The following is a 16125-nucleotide window of genomic DNA, read 5'->3' as shown; positions in this document are numbered from 1 at the left end:
TACAAACACTACAGGCCAGAAGAGAATGGCAAGATATCTATCGAGTGCTCAATGAGAAAGGCTTTCAGCCAAGAATACTATATCCTGCTAGATTGTCATTCAGACTAGATGGAAGCATCAAAACCTTCTCAGACAAGCAACAGTTGAAGGAAGCAACCATCACCAAGCCTGCCTTGAAAGAAGTTCTGAAAGGTTTCCTATAAACAACCAGACCATCACAAATAGAACACATATCAAAACACTCTAAAACTCTACAAGAATGGCGTTAAAATATCTTCAATCTTTGATATCAATAAATGTGAATGGCCTGAATTCACCTATTAAAAGACACAGAGTAGGAAGATGGATCAGAAAACACAACCCAACAATATGTTGTCTACAGGAAACTCACCTAACGCAACAAGACAAACACAGACTTAAAGTGAAAGGATGGAAAACTATCATTCAAGCCAATGGCCCACAAAAAAGGGCAGGAACAGCTATTCTCATATCTGACATGATAGACTACCCTATGATCCTGCAATTCCTCTCCTGGGGATATATCCTAAGGAACACAACATAGCTATCCAAAAAAAATCTGTGTACACATATGTTCTTGGCAGCACAATTTGTAATAGTCAAAACCTGGAAGCAACCCAGGTGTCCAACAACAGATGAGTGGCTGAGCAAGTTGTGGTATATATACACAATGGAATACTACTCAGCTGTAAAAAATGGTGACTTCACCGTTTTCAGCCAATCTTGGATGGACCTTGAAAAAATCATGTTGAGTGAAATAAGTCAGAAACAGAAGGATGAATATGGGATGATCTCACTCTCAGGCCGAAGTTGAAAAACAAGATTAGAAAAGAAAACACAAATCGAACCTGAAATGGAATTGGAGTATTACACCAAAGTAAAAGACTCTGGGGTGGGTGGGTGGGTGGGTGGGGAGAATACAGGTCCATGAAAAATGATGAATGAAATAGTGGGGGTTGTATTGTTGAATGGGAATCTGGGGAATGTTATGCATGTAAAAAAAAAAAAAAAAGAAGTAGAAACGCAAAGCAGAAATTGACTGAGTTTGGAGTATGGCACCAAAGTAAGAAAGCAGAAGTACACTAGAGTTTGCAGTGAGTACCTCCCTAATACTTCCTCTCCACTTTTCCAAGCTTTGGGACCAGGATTGCTCAACAATTTGTTTGGCTTTGTATGTTAACTCTCTTTTCAGTCACCAGGTTCCAGGTGTCATCAGGATGCCGGCCAGACTTCCCTGGATTGAAGACACCACCAATGTGTCCTGGAGCTCAGCTTCCCCAGAGACCCATCCTACTAGGGAAAGAGAGAGGCAGACTGGGAGTTTGGACCGACCAATCAACACCCATGTTCAGCGAAGAAGCAATTACAGAAGCCAGACCTTCTACCTTCTGCAACCCTCAATGACCCTGGGTCCATGCTCCCAGAGGGATAGAGAATGGGAAAGCTATCGGGGGAGGGGGTGGGATATGGAGATTGGGCGGTGGGACTTGTGTGGAGTTGTACCCCTCCTACCCTATGGTTTTGTTAATTAATCCTTTCTTTAATAAAAAATTTAAAAAAACAAACAAAAAAAAATTTGTAGATGGCTCTGGGTAGTATATTCATTTTGATGATGTTAATTCTTCCAACCCATGAACATGGAATATATTTCCACTTCTTTGTGTCTTTTTCAATTTCTTTGAGTAGTGACTCATAATTTTCAGTATACAAGTCTTCCACTTCTTTGGTTAGGTTTACTCCTAGATATTTTATTGTTTTTGTTGCTATAGTAAAAGGAATTGATTTCTGGATTTCAATTTCTTATAGCTTAGTGTTTGCATAGAGGAATGCCACTGACTTTTGGATGTTAATTTTATAGCCTGACACCTTATTGTATTGCCTGATGATTTCCAAAAGCTTCTTGCTGGATTCCTTAGGTTTTTCCATATAATATCATTTCATCTGCAAATACGGAGAGTTTGACTTCTTCCAATCTGTATCCCTTTAATTCCTTGATTCTGCCTGATTGCTATGGCAAGAACTTGCAACACTATGTTGAATAGTAATGGTGATAGTGGGCAGCCCTGTCTAGTACCTGATCTGAGGGGAAATGCTTCCAGTTTTTCACCATTGAGTATGATGTTGGCTGTAGGTTTGCTATATATATAGACTCCACTATCTTGAGGAATTTTCCATCTATTCCCATTTTTTGTAGTGTTTTGATCATAAAGGGATGTTGTATTTTGTCAAAGGCTTTCTCTGCATCTATTGATATGACCATGTGGTTTTTGGTCTTGTTTTTGTTGCTGTGGTGGATCACATTGATTGATTTACGTATATTAAACCAACCTTGCATGCCTGGGATAAACCCCATTTGGTCATGATGAACAATCTTTCTGATGTACTGCTGTATCCGGTTGGCTAGAATTTCGTTCAATATTTTCGCATCTATGTTCATCAGAGATATTGGTCTGTAGTTTTCTTTTTTGGTTGTGTCCCTGTCTGCTTTTGGTATCAGGGTGATGTTGGCTTCATAGAAGCTGGCAGGGAGTATTCCAGTGTCTTCAATCTTCTGGAAGACTTTTAAAAGTAGAGGTATTAGTTCTTCTTTGAAGGTTTTGTAGAATTCATTTATAAGACCATCTGGTCCAGGACTTTTATTTTTGGGGAGGTTTTTGACAACTGTTTCAATTTCATTGGCTGTGATGGGCCTGTTCATGTTATCTACTTCCTCTTTACTTAGTTTTGGAAGTTGGTAGGTATCTAGGAAATCATCCATTTCTTCTAGGTTCTCTAGCTTGGTGGCATATAGTTGTTCATAGAAGCCTCGCATGATATGTTGAATTTCTGAGGTGTCTGTTGTGATATCTCCTCTTTCATTTATTATCTGATTTATTTGGGTCTTCTCCCTTTTTTGTTTTGTGAGTCTGGCTAAAGGTTTGTCGATTTTGTTTACTCTTTCGAAGAACCAACATTTACTTTTGTTGATCTTTTTTATGGTTTTCCTGTTCTCAATGTTATTTATTTCTGCCCTAACTTTAGTGATTTCTGTCCTTCTGGTTGCTTTAGGGTTCCTCTGTTGTTCTTCTAGGTCTTTAAGATGTGCAATCAGGCTGTTTATTTGTGCTTTTTCTTGTTTCCTAATGTGTGCTTGTATAGCTATGAACTTCCCTCTTAGGACTGCTTTAGCTGTGTCTCAAATATTTTGATAGCTTGTGTCTTCATTTTCATTGAAGTCTCGAAACATTTTGATTTCTTCCTTGATTTCTTCTTTGACCCAGAAATTGTTAAGAAGTATACTGTTGAGCTTCCACATTTTGGGACTATTACTAATCTTTTGTTGATTGTTAAGTGTTAGTTTAATTCCACTGTGGTCTGAGAAGATGCTTGGGATGATTTCAATGCTCTTGAATTTGCTGATGCTGTCTTTGTGGCCTAACATATGGTCTATCCTTGAGAATGACCCATGTGGATTTGAGTAAAATATGTATTCCAGTTTCTTGGGATGAATCACTCTGAAAATGTCCAATAGTTCAGTTTATCTTATCTCTTCTTTTAGCTCCCTTATGTCTTTATTATTTTCTGCCTGGATGATCTGTCAAGTTGAGAGAGTGGGGTGTTGAAGTCCCCTACTATGATTGTATTCCTGTTAATATATTGCTGTAGCTCTTTCAGTAGAAGTTTGATGTATTTAGATGGCTTCTCATTGGGTGCATAGATGTTAATAATTGTTAAGTCCTCTTGATTGACTGATCCTCTGAGCATTAAGTAGTGTCAATTCCTATCTTTTCTAATCTTATCTATTTTAAAGTCTATCATGTCAGATATGAGAATAGCTGTTCCTGCCCTTTTTTGTGAGCCATTGGCTTGTATGATAGTTTTCCATCCTTTCACTTTAAGTCTGTGTTTGTCTTGTTGAATTAGGTGGGTTTCCTGTAGACAGCATATTGTTGGGTTGTGTCTTCTGATCCATCTTCCTACTCTGTGTCTTTTAATAGGTGAATTCAGGCCATTGACATTTATTGATATCAAAGATTGAAGATATTTTAACGCCATTCTTGTAGAGTTTTAGAGTGTTTTGATATATGTCCTATTTGTGGTGGTCTAATTGTTTATAGGAGACCTTTCAAAACTTCTTTCTGGGCAGGCTTGGTGATAGTTGATTCCTTCAACTGTTGCTTGTCTGAGAAGGTTTTGATGCCTCCATCTAGTCTGAATGACAGTCTAACAGGATATAGTATTCTTGGCTGAAAGCCTTTCTCATTGAGCACTCGATAGATATCTTGCCATTCTCTTCTTTTGTATGGAGAAGTCTGCTGCTAATCTTATGGGTTTTCCTTTATAGGTGACTCTTTGTTTTTCTCTTGCAGCCTTCAGGATCCTTTCTTTATCCTTATTCCTTTCCATTGTAAGTATGATATGTCTTGGTGTCTTTAGGTCTGGGTTAATTCTCTTTGGGACCCTCTAGGCTTCTTGAATCTTTATGTCTTTGCTGTTGTCTAGACTAGAGAAGTTTTCATCTATTATGGCCTGGAAAATGCTTTCTTCCTCTCCTTCTTTTTCTTCCTCTGGTATGCCAATAATGCGTATATTGTTTCTTTTGAAGTCATCCCATAGGACTCTGTTGTTGTTTTCAGCATCTCTTAATCTCTTTTTGAGATCTCTTACTTCTTTTTTAGTTGTCTCTAATTCATCCTCAGTCTTGCTAATTCTGTCTTCAGCCTCATAGATTCTATTCTCTCTGCCCTCTACTGTTTTCTGGAGTTCATCTATTTTGTTGCCCTGCTCTGATACTGTTTTAGCTTGTTCATCTAGTTGTGTTCTTAGCTCAGCGATTTCAGCTTTCAGCTCCTTAATAACCATGAGATAATTAGTATTTTCTTCCATATTCTCATTTGTTGTTCCTGCATTTCTAATTACAATTTTTTCAAATTCTTTACTCACTCCTGTTATTATTTCCTTAGCTAATGTTTGGATGTTGAACTCGTTATTTTGTGCTTCACCCATGGAGGACTTTTAGCTGGACTCTTGTCCTGGTTCGATTCTCCAATATTTTTTCTTGTTGTTTTAACCATTTTATATATTATCTTATGAGTTCCCTTTATCAGTGCTTTTCAAATTATTGATCACTATTTCCTGGATTGACTTGTGTCTACGTAAGTTAATTAAAGGGTTCACAGTGGTGGAAGATAACAGTTGTTTCAATCCCTGAGTTGGAGCTCAGTGATTTAAAAGCCTCTTTTTTTTTTTTCTTCCCTGTAGGTGATGGGAGCCTGAGGGCTTTTAAACTATCAATAGGCTTCTTAGCTTAATCACTGACTCCTGATGAAGAGATAAAGCAGGGTGTGGCAGAGATAATCCAGTGGTTATGCAAAGAGTCTTTCACAGCCTCTCAGCTATGCCATGGAGGTATAGGTCTTCTCCTGAGTTTCCTGGTTAGATCTCTGTCCCCTGGTGTCCCTCCCTGTCGCTGCTCCAGATTCTGAGGGTAGTAGCAATGGAGACTCAGAGTTGCACTTGGTGAGTCTCTGAGGAGTCCTCTCCTCCCTTAAGCTGTCCCCTTGTTGGTGGACCAGACTGGTGGTGTCTCAACTGAACTGTTAGCAGTCACTTAATCTCTCCTTACGCTCCTCTTTCCTCTCTGTCACCAGCCACACGTGTTTGTACTCATCTGGTGATTTAGTGGGTTCCTGTGGTCATTCTAGTCCTGTCTTGTTTCAGTCCCGTGTGGTCTCCTTTGGTATTCCTAGTTGATTTGGGAGAGGAGAGGAGAGGAGAGGAGGGGAGGGGAGGGGAGGGGAGGAGAGGAGGGGGGAGGGGAGGGGAGGAGAGGGGAGGAGGGGAGAAGGGAGAACGAGATCTGCTGCTTGTAGCTCCGCCTCCGGACTCAGCTTATGTTTCTGTTAGGATTGTTCTCATACTTTCTCTGGTTTTATCGAGGCTCTCTTCCATTGATCATATTTCAGTGAGTGTTCTTAGGAATGTAGCTTTGATATTTCCGTTAGGAAGATAACATGTCTGTGTCTGGTAGGTAATTCCTAGCCTTTTGTCATGATATATCGGTCCAGGTGATCTGGTGTTTAGGGAGGCTCTGTGCTGAGGGGGCCTGGATGGTGACCAGTGGTTTGATGTTGTGAGTTCGTGGTAGGCACTGTAGCATTGAGGTCAAGCTGGTCTTTGTGAGAGTAGGATTTGGGGTTCAGTGGTGTTCTGTAGCCAGTAGGCTGGTGTGGGCATGGGTTAAGGTTTAAAAGGTCATTGGGACCTTATTCCCAGGTGGTGATGGAGTGCATACTCTGGAGCTAGTAGGAAGCAGAGATGTGGCAGGCTGTGGGCTGGCCAGCAAGGAGCATAGCAAGTGGTGGGATCCTCTTACTAGCTGGCTATGCTTTGGAAGGCAGGCTTGTTGGCTGTTATGGTGTGATTTATTTGGTAGCAGTCAGGTGTAGGTGTAGGCTGGCAAGAGCTGGTGTGTTTTGCTTGCCTGAAGTTAATACTTTGTTTTTTTGTACTTCATAAGGGTGATGGTTGGGCTGTCACTTGGCTGTGACACTCTTGGCACACTCTTGATGTAAAAGAAGGAGGGAAAAAAGCACTGTGATAAAATGTAGCTCAATCACATGCTAGGGTTGGTAGGAGGAATTTGCCCTGAGGGTCTGCAGCTGTAGAAGTTAAATTCCAGTATGGCATACACATACACCAAGGTTCATTTCAGCTAGGTTGCAGACATCTTTGGGATGATTCTTACCTGGTTTTTAGCTTTTATTTTATTTTGTTTTATTTTAGATAGAAACAGAAGTTGAGAGGGGAAGGTGGAGGTAGGTGGTGGAGGAAGAGAGAGTACTATTTGACTGCTCATGAAGCTTCCTCCCTGCAGGTGTGGGGACCAGGGGCTTGAAACCTGGTCCTTGACGCTGTGTCCTTGTGCATGCTGTGCCAGGTGTTCCACCACCAACCCCCTATAGCCTATACTTCCTTACTTTTTGTCCCATCACTATCATGAGACCTTGGGTTCAAATCTGTTTTTATGTAGATTAGTCCATGTATTGGTATGGCTTTGTTGTGATTCTGGAAAGAATTTAACACAAGTTAACTTGAATTGCCACCTTGGATTTTTATGTACTTATTTGTCATAAGCATTTTGTGTGTGTGTTTTTTTTTCATTTGTACATAATCTTTGGTGAAATATTCGTTCATTAATTTTTGTTCATTTTTTAATGTTGTTGAGATTTAGGTGTTCTTTATATACTGGGTACCAGTCTCTGTATCATATATATGGTCTGCAAGTATATTCTCCCATTCTATACTTTGCCTTTTTAGTGTGTTAATACTGACTAGATGCTTATTACATGTACATATATAATATTTGTTATGTTATATTTATATGTATTACCACTCTGGCTGACTTTTAGATACCAAGTCAGAGGGAGAGAGGGAAAGGCACCACAGCATCAAAGCTTTCCCCCAGTGTGATAGGGACTGGGCTCAAACCTAGTTGCTCATAAGCCAGCCCTCATAAAATTTTAAATATTCATGAAATCCATTTTGTCTAATTTTTATTGTTACCTGTGCTTTTAGTGTCACAGCCATGAACACTACCAAATTCACAATCATGGAGCTTTGTCCTTTGTTCTCTAAGAGTTTTAGTTTGTATTTTAAATTCTAAAAAGTGCTTACTGTTGAGTTTTGCAACTTGACTACATAAACCATTCTTTTTTCTTTTTGCCGCTAAGGTTATTGTTGGGCCTCTGTGCCTGCATGGATGAATCCATTGCCCCCTGGCGGCTATATATATATATATATATATATATATATATATATTTTTTTTTTTTTTTTTTGGCCTCCAGAGTTCTCTATCGCTGGGGCTCTGTGCCTGCACTACAAATCCACTGCTCCTGTGGTCATTTTCTTCCTGATTTTTTGGATAACACAGAGAAATTGAGAAGGGATGGGAAGATAGAGAGGGAGAGAGACAGAGAGACACCTCCTTCACAAATGGTAGAGGAGTGGTATCTCTCCTTTTTCTCCCTCTGATTTTATTTAAATAAAAAAGGAAGAGTGACATTGGGAGTGTGGGGGTGATGAAAGTACAGAGTTTCAGAACAACCCTGGTGGCAAGATAAATAAAAGTAAAAAAATGCTTTCTAGCCTACCTTGCTATTTAAATGCTTATTTAACAGGTTTCTTTCTTCTTTGTTTTTTTTTTTTTTTGGAATTTAAACTTTTGATGTTATTATTTATTCACATTCAGTTTAGAGAAAATCGTAGAGCTCAATCTCATGTACCTTCTACCCATTTCTCCCCAGGCAATATCTTGCAGAATTTTAGTGCAGTATATGATGAGCATGCAGGACGCTGAGATTGACGGTCAAGATACAGAGCAGCTTCACTGTTAACAGAATCTGCTATTCTTTACTTATTTATTAATGAGAAAGATAGGAGGAGAGAGGAAGAAGCAGACATCACTGTGGTACCTGTGCTGCCAGGGACTGAACTCAGACCCTCACGATTGAGAGTCTAATGCTTTATCCACTGCACCACCTCCTGGACCATTGGAAACTTATAAGCTATTTTTCTGCTCTTTAGTTCTTTTAAGGTGGTATATATCACATAGCAAAAGTTACTAATTGTCACAATATTTCAGGCTTTCTTGTGGATTCTTTCTCGTTTAAATGTGAGACTCTATCCCTATATCCTGAAATTCTTCTTTTGTTTCTCTGATTTTAAAAATTATTTTACATTTCAATCCATTTGAGTGATCCATTTGAGTTAATTTTTGTATAAAAAATGAGGATTAGATAAAATCTATTTCTGGGCTATGGATATCCCTTTGCTTCAGCACCATTTTTTTTTTTTTAAGATTTATTACACATATATTTTGGATACAGACAGAAATTGAAAGGGAAGGAGGAGATAGAGGGAGAGACACTAGCAGTACTGTATCACTACCTGTGATGCTTTCTCCCTGCATGTGGGGCCAGGGGCTTAAACCTGGAACTGTGCACTGTAATATATTCACTCAACCAGGTCCTCCACCACCTAGACTCCAAGATTGATTTATTTGAGAGAGACCAAAGTGGGGGTGTGGAGGAGGAAGGAGGAGAGAGATTGCAAAGTCTGTACTTTGTCAGCTCAGGCATACAGTGGTGCTAGAGCTTGAACCTGAGATCTCTGGGACCTCAGACTGCATTACTGGCGTGATCCTGCTGCACTGTCTCCCTGACATCAATCACTGTTACTTTTAAAAATAATTCTGTTAGGGTGGTCTGGAAGGTGGTGCAGTGGATAAAGTGCTGGACTGTCAAGCATGAGGTCCTAAGTTAGATCCCCGACGGCACATGTACCAGAGGGATGTCTGGGTCTCTTTCTCTGCTATCCCTTGCATTAGTAAAGAAATTGATTTAAAAAAATCTATCAGGGAAATAATGATTTACAAATTGATGTCACATGAGTACAGTTTCTTATTCCCCTGTGATATGTGCCTGTATCACTCTCACTATATCTCTCTATATCGCTCTCACTACCAAGTCCTCTTCCATCATCATGTACTGGGTCCCCAATGCCTTCCCAAACGCCTTCTTCCTCTCCCACAACCATTTCTTAAGTCTCTATTCTTCCTCTGTTGAATTGCTTTATATTTTTATTGATAAACAGTTGAGATATTTGTGTGTTTAGACATTAAAAAAATTTTTTGGGGGGGACCTCCAGGTTTATCACTGGGGCTCGGTGCCTGCACTACAAATCCACTGCTCTTGGAGGCTGTTTTCCCCATTTTGTTGCCCTGGTTGTAGTTGTTATTGTTGTAGCTGTTGTTATTGTTGGATAGGACAGAGAATTCGAGAGAGGAGGGGAAGACAGAAAAGAGAAGAGAAAGCTAGTGTTGGTAAAATTTTGAATACATCCTCCCAGTCCTTTCTGTTCCCTTTCCTTTCCTTTTTTCTTTTTGGTACAGTACACCAATCCATCCTCCCTCCCTCCCAGTCATCCTTCTTATTGACCTGATGTTTGTTAGCATGATTTTTTTTTTTTTTCCTCCTCCAGGGATATTGCTGGGCTCGGTGCCTGCACCATGAATCCACCGCTCCTGGAGGCCATTTTTTCCCCCCTTTTGTTGCCCTTGTTGTAGCTTCGTTGTGGTTATTATTATTATTATTGCCCTTGTTGACGCAATTCGTTGTTGGATAAGACAGAGAGAAATGGAGAGAGGAGGGGAAGACAGAGAAGGGGAGAGAAAGATAGACACCTGCAGACCTGCTTCACCGCCTGTGAAGCGACTTGAACCGGGATCCTTACTCCGGTCCCTGCGCTTTGCGCCACATGCGCTTAACCCACTGCGCCACCGCCCGACCGCCCGACCCCCCCCCCCCCCCTTAGCATGATTTTTTTCTTTTAATTTTTTTAAAAACTTTTTTTTACCTTTTTATCAGTGTCCTGCTCAGCTCTGGCTTATGGTGGTGTAGGGGATTGAACCTCAAGCTTCACAGCCTTTGGCATGAGAGTCTTTTTGCATAACCATTATGCTGTCTCCCCCACTCCCTTTGGTGCTTATACAGAGAAATCAATTTGGGATTTCCTAGGTGACTCTTCCCCCTCCCCTTGCCCTCTTTCTCTCCCTTCTACTTCCCCTCCCACCCCCTTCCCTTCCCTCAGTTTACACATTTACACAATCCTTTGTCTGTAGCATTTTAATTATTATGTGCCTTTATAAACTTGGGTTTAGATTCACCTTTCTTGGACCCATCCAGCCCTCCTCTCCTCTCCCTCCTTTTCTTCTCTTTCCTTCTCCTTACGCCTCCCCATTCCTCTCTCACCTCTCCACTGCTTCCTTTCCCCCTTTTTATTTGATAGGATAGAGAAACCTAGAGTTGAGGGAGAGAGTGAGAAAGAGAGACATCTGCATCCTGTTTCACCACCTTGATTCTTCCCCTTGCAGGTGTAGTGTCTGCTTCCAACTGCTGGAACCCTGGATTTACTTTTCTTGGTACTCTTTGAGCTTCTTGAATCTAGGGAACTATCTTGTTTCTTAATTGAAAGACTTTTCATACACTGAATGTTGTTGGTTACATTGCTAAACTACACTCTAAAGATCTATTCCATTATGCAAATTGAATATAAAGTATTTTTAATTAAGAACCCGAAAACTGGGAATTACTTATTAACTTTAATATCTATCTCTACTACTTTATTCCACAGTAAGATTTTTCTGTTTATGTTGTAACCATGGTTTCATAGGAAACTTTGATTATTTGTATTAAATGTCTGATTTTAAATATTTTTTCTAATTTTTTTATTCTCTAATTTTTTTTTATTCTTTAATTTTTTTTGTCTGATTCAAATCCCTTGTGCTTTATAGAAGCTTTTATAGTTTGTAGTTCTGTGTTTATTTTTCTTTTGTTTACTACTCAATTTAAATCCGCAAAGACATCTCTAAGGTTGTTGTCAAAAACCTTCTGATCCCAATGTCTGGGTGGTGGTAGAGCACTCACATTATAGTGTACAAAGACCCAAGTTCAAGGCTCCAGACCCCACAAGTAGGAGGGAAGTTTCATGAGTATTGAAGTAATGCTGCAGGTCTCTTTTTCCTTTTCCTGTCTCCACTTCCCTACTTTTTGTTTCCATCCAAAATAAACACATTAAAAATGCACTAGCGTCTTCATCTCAATATTCAAATCTTTAGTTCATTTAGAATAATTTAAAAATATTTATTGACTTGTTTATTTATTTTACCAGAACACTACACAGCTGTAGGCTTATGGTGGTGTGGGATATTGATCTCAGGCATGAAAACTGTTTGCATAGCCGTTATGCTTTCTCCCTCACCCTTAATGTTAATTTCTTGGAAAGATTTATTATAATGTACTATTATTTTGGCTTTTAGGCTGTCACTTTTTAAATTTTTTAAATTAGTGATTCAATAATGATTAACAAGATTTTAAGATAACGGGTACAATTACCACACCAGAGTTCCGTATCCCATCCCCTCCATTGGAAGTTTCCTTATTCTTTTTTCTTTTTCTTTTTCTTTTTCTTTTCTTTTCTTTTTTCTTTCTTTCTTTTTTTTTTTTTTTTTTAAAGATTTTACTTATTTATTTATGAGAAAGATAGTAGGAGAGAAAAAGAACCAGACATCACTCTGGCACATGTGCTGCCAGGGATTAAACTGAGAACCTTATGCTTGAGAGTCCAAAGATTTATCACAGCACTACCTCCCGGACCACGAAGCTTCCTTATTCTTTATCCCTCTCTGGGAGTATGGACCAAACTTCTTTATTGGGTGCAGAAGGCGGAAGGTCTGCCTTCTGTAATGGCTTCTACACCGGCCATGGACATTGGCAGGTTGATCCATACTCACAGCCTGTTTCTATCTTTCCTTAGTGTGGGGTAGGGGCTCTGAAGAGGTGAGGTTCCAGGACACATTGGTGATGTTGTCTTAGGATGTCACTTATGAATGTGGTGTTAACATATACTGAATACAGCAATGATTTTTAGTAAGTAGAGGATTTAGTTCTCTTTTTTTGTTTTGCCACACAAGTAATCAATATGGCTTGGTGTCTGCATGACTCTGCTTAGTTTCTAAGAACCTATTGATCATCTTAAGTGAGGATGATAATCACTAATTTGCTACTACTGCACTGCTGACTTGATAAAGCTGCTTGCTCTCAAAGGGTCCTTTATGCTGAGAGCACTTTAGTGACTGGTTAGGAGATTATTTAGAAGTTAGTAAATTTCTTTATCTTTCTTCTTCTTTTTTTTTTTTTTTTTTAATATTTCATTCATTAAAAAGATAGGAGGAGAGAGAGAAAGAACCAGACATCACTCTAGTATATATGCTGCCAGGGATTGAACTCAGGACTTCATGCTTGAGTGTCCAATGCTTTATCCATATCTACTGTGCCACCTCCTGGACCACTCTTTCTCTTCCATCCTTCTTCCCCTCCCCTCCCCTCCCCTCCCCTCCCCTCCCCTCCCCTCCCTTCCCCTCCCCTCCCCTCCCCTCCCCTCCCCTCCCCTCCCCTCCCCTCCCCTCCCCTCCCCTCCCCTCCCCTCCCCTCCCCTCCCCTCCCCTCCCCTCCCCTCCCCGAGCACTGCTCAGCTCTGGTTTATGGTGGTGTGTGTGTGTGTGGGAGATTGAATTTGGGACTTTGGAGCCTCAGGCATGAGTCTCTTTGCATAACCATTATGCTATCTACCCCCACCACCCCTCTCTTTTTTCCTTAAGTTTTTATTTATTTATTAGAAATATAGGAGGAGAGAGAAAAAAAAAAACAAAACCAGACATCACTCTGGCTCATGTGCTGCTGGGGATTGAACTCAGTACCTCATGTATGAGAGTCCAGTGTTTTATGTATTGCACCACCTCCTGGACCACTGTATATGTTGGTTTCCAGTGGTGAATTTGTTATAATTTTAACTTATTTTTTGAGGCAAGTTAGAAATTAGAAGTTCTTTGGCGGGGGAAATAGCATAATGTTTATGCACAAAGACTGTTATGCCTGAGGCACCAAAGGGCCTAGGATCAACCCCTAGCACTACCAGAAGCCAGTGCTAAATAATGCTTTATGTTATGGTTGGGGGGAAAATAGCAGAATCAAAAGAAAAATTAGAAATTCTTAAAGACATAGAGGTCTGTTTTTATTCATTGCTGCTTTTGTTTCTTGCTTCCCATAGAATGTTGACTCAATTAAACATCAGGGAGACAAATTCAATCCAGTGGTAAGTAGCTTTAATTTCTTTTGTTAGAAAGAGTTTGACTTAGTATTGTGCCTTTTTTTCTTGGATAATATTTCTTTCACATAGTTAGAATATTTGTATATTTGCTATGTCTGGCCTGATTTATAAAGGGTCTGTTTTCTTTTTTTAATTTTTATTTATTTTTGTATTACAGAATTACATGTCGACAGGAGTTTAAATCCATACCATTCCCACCACCAGTGTTGAATCTTCAGTCTCCCCACTGCAATCCACCACAGCTCCCCTAAGGTTGTAGACATGAGCCAACCATCATCTTTACAACTATCTGTCCACATTTATACATAGTTGCCCTTTTCATTTCTTATTCACTCCTCTCTTCCCCTCTAAGCCTCTCATGACAACATAACTGCCTCCGTATGTCCCTCTCCTTTTCCTTCTCCCTCTGTGGATGCTGATGGAGCTGGAGTGCAGAGCCCTCATATCTTCATTGTATCACGTCTTCTCCACTGGGAGTATGGATCAAGGTTGTTTTTGGAGAGCACAAGGTAGGAGCTCTGGCTCCTGTAATTGCCTCTCCACTGAACATGGGTGTTGGCAGGTTGATCCATACCCTCAGCCTTTTTCTGTCTTTCCCTAGTGGGCCAGAGCTCTAGAGGTGTGAGGATCCAGAACACATTGGTGAGGTCATCTGCCCAGAGAAGTCAGGATGAAGTCATGGTAGCATCTGTAAGCTTCATGTTTGGAAGGTCACATGACCTAAATTGAGACAAATGGTTGGTTAGTAAACAGGAACCAAAAAGTAGGATTAGAACAGATGAGATTAGGGATTTTAAGGTAGAAGAAAGTCAGGGAATCCATTTTAGGTATGGTTCTAGGGGTACACAACTATGGTAGTTTTGCTTGAGTTTGGTAGCTAGCCTGAGGCTGGATGAAATATTGTCTGAGAGAATGGTGTCAGGGTAGAGAAAAAGGCTAGAAAGTTGCATTAGGGCAGGGAGTAGCTCCCATTCTTAGATATTTTTCTTTCTTTAAAAAAAATTTTATTGGGGGAATTAATGATTTGCAATGGACAGTAAAATACAGTAGTTGGTACTCAGGTAACATTTCTAAGTTTTCTGTGTAAACCCCCACCTAGGTCCTCCTCCACCACCATGTTTCAGCACCCGACCCCCTCCTCCTCCCCAGAGTCCTTCACCCTGGTGCAATACACCAACTCCAGTCCAAGTTCTGCTTTTTTTTTTTTCTCCTTCTGTTCCTATTTTTCAACTTCTGTTAGTAATATCATACCATATTCATCTTCTCCTTCTGGCTTACATCATTCAGCATGATTCCTTCAAGCTCCATCCAAAATGAGGTGATTATGATTATTATACCGCAGCTCACTCAGCCACTCATCTATTATTGGACACCTGGGCTACTTCCAGGCTTTGGCTATTACAAATTGTGCTGCTGTGAACATTGGTATACACACATCTTTTTGGATGGGTGTGGCTGTGTTTGTTTCCTTAGGATGTATTCCCGGGAGAGGAATTGCAGGGTCATAGGGTAGGCCCACTTCTCTTTTATTTTTTATGTATAAAAAAGAAAAATTGACAAAACCATAGGATAAGAGGGTATACAACTCCACACAATTCCCACCATCAGAATTCTGTATTCCATTCCCTCCCCTGATAGCTTTCCTATTCTTTACCCCTCTGGGAGTATGAACTCAGGGTCATTATGGGGTGCAGAAGGTGGAAGGTCTGGCTTCTGTAATTGCTTCCCCGCTGAACATGGGCATTGACAGGCTGATCTATACTCCCAGCTTCTCTCTCTCTTTCCATAGTGGGGCGGGGCTCTGGGGAAGCAGAGCTCCAAGACACATTGGTGAGGTCGTCTATCCAGGGAAGTCTGGTTGGCATCATGCTAATATCTGGGACCTGGTGGTTGAAAAGAGAGTTAACATATAAAGCCAAACAGGTTGTTGACTAATCATGAACCTAAAGGCTGGAGTAGTGCAGATGAAGAGTTGGGGTGTCTCCATTTTGCAGTAGCTAGTAGGGGCAGGCCAGTTTCTAACCTGAGAGTTTTCTATACTGCTTTCCACAGGGGTTGGACCAATTTACACTACCACCAGCAGTGCAGGGAGGGTTCCTTTGTCCCCACCACCTTTCTACATTTGTTGTTATCCTTCCTGATGTGTGACATTCTCCCAGGGCTGAAATGGTATCTCATTGTTGTCTTTATTTGCATTTCTCTGACAGTCAGTGGTTTGGAGCATTTTTTCATATGTCTGTTGGCCTTTCAGATCTCTTTGGTGAATATATTCTGTTTATATTCTCTCCCCATGGGTAATCTGTTTTTTTTTTTTTTTTTGGTAAGGTCTTTATATATTTTGATTATTTGCTTCTTGTCAGATGTATAACATGTAAATATCTTCTCCAATTCTATAAGGGA

At 40.3% G+C, this 16125-nt stretch overlaps 1 protein-coding gene across 6 annotated transcripts in view; it reads left to right on the top strand.

Moving 5' to 3' along the window:
- ERBIN (erbb2 interacting protein) overlaps nucleotides 1–16125 on the top strand; it is a 127992-nt gene that overhangs the window by 27942 nt on the left and 83925 nt on the right. For 5 of the 6 annotated variants that reach the window (XM_060191272.1, XM_060191271.1, XM_007523491.3 and 2 more), the window contains exon 2: nucleotides 13666–13710. The gene's annotated coding sequence lies outside the window, so the exon portion shown is untranslated. Of the gene's footprint in view, nucleotides 1–12362; nucleotides 12486–13665; nucleotides 13711–16125 lie in introns of those variants that run through there. The other variant, XM_060191269.1, reaches the window with a different exon arrangement.

The sequence above is a fragment of the Erinaceus europaeus genome, chromosome 5 (assembly GCF_950295315.1).
Source record: "Erinaceus europaeus chromosome 5, mEriEur2.1, whole genome shotgun sequence".
NCBI lineage: Eukaryota > Metazoa > Chordata > Mammalia > Eulipotyphla > Erinaceidae > Erinaceus > Erinaceus europaeus.
This window is presented reverse-complemented; position numbering and strand designations above follow the sequence as displayed.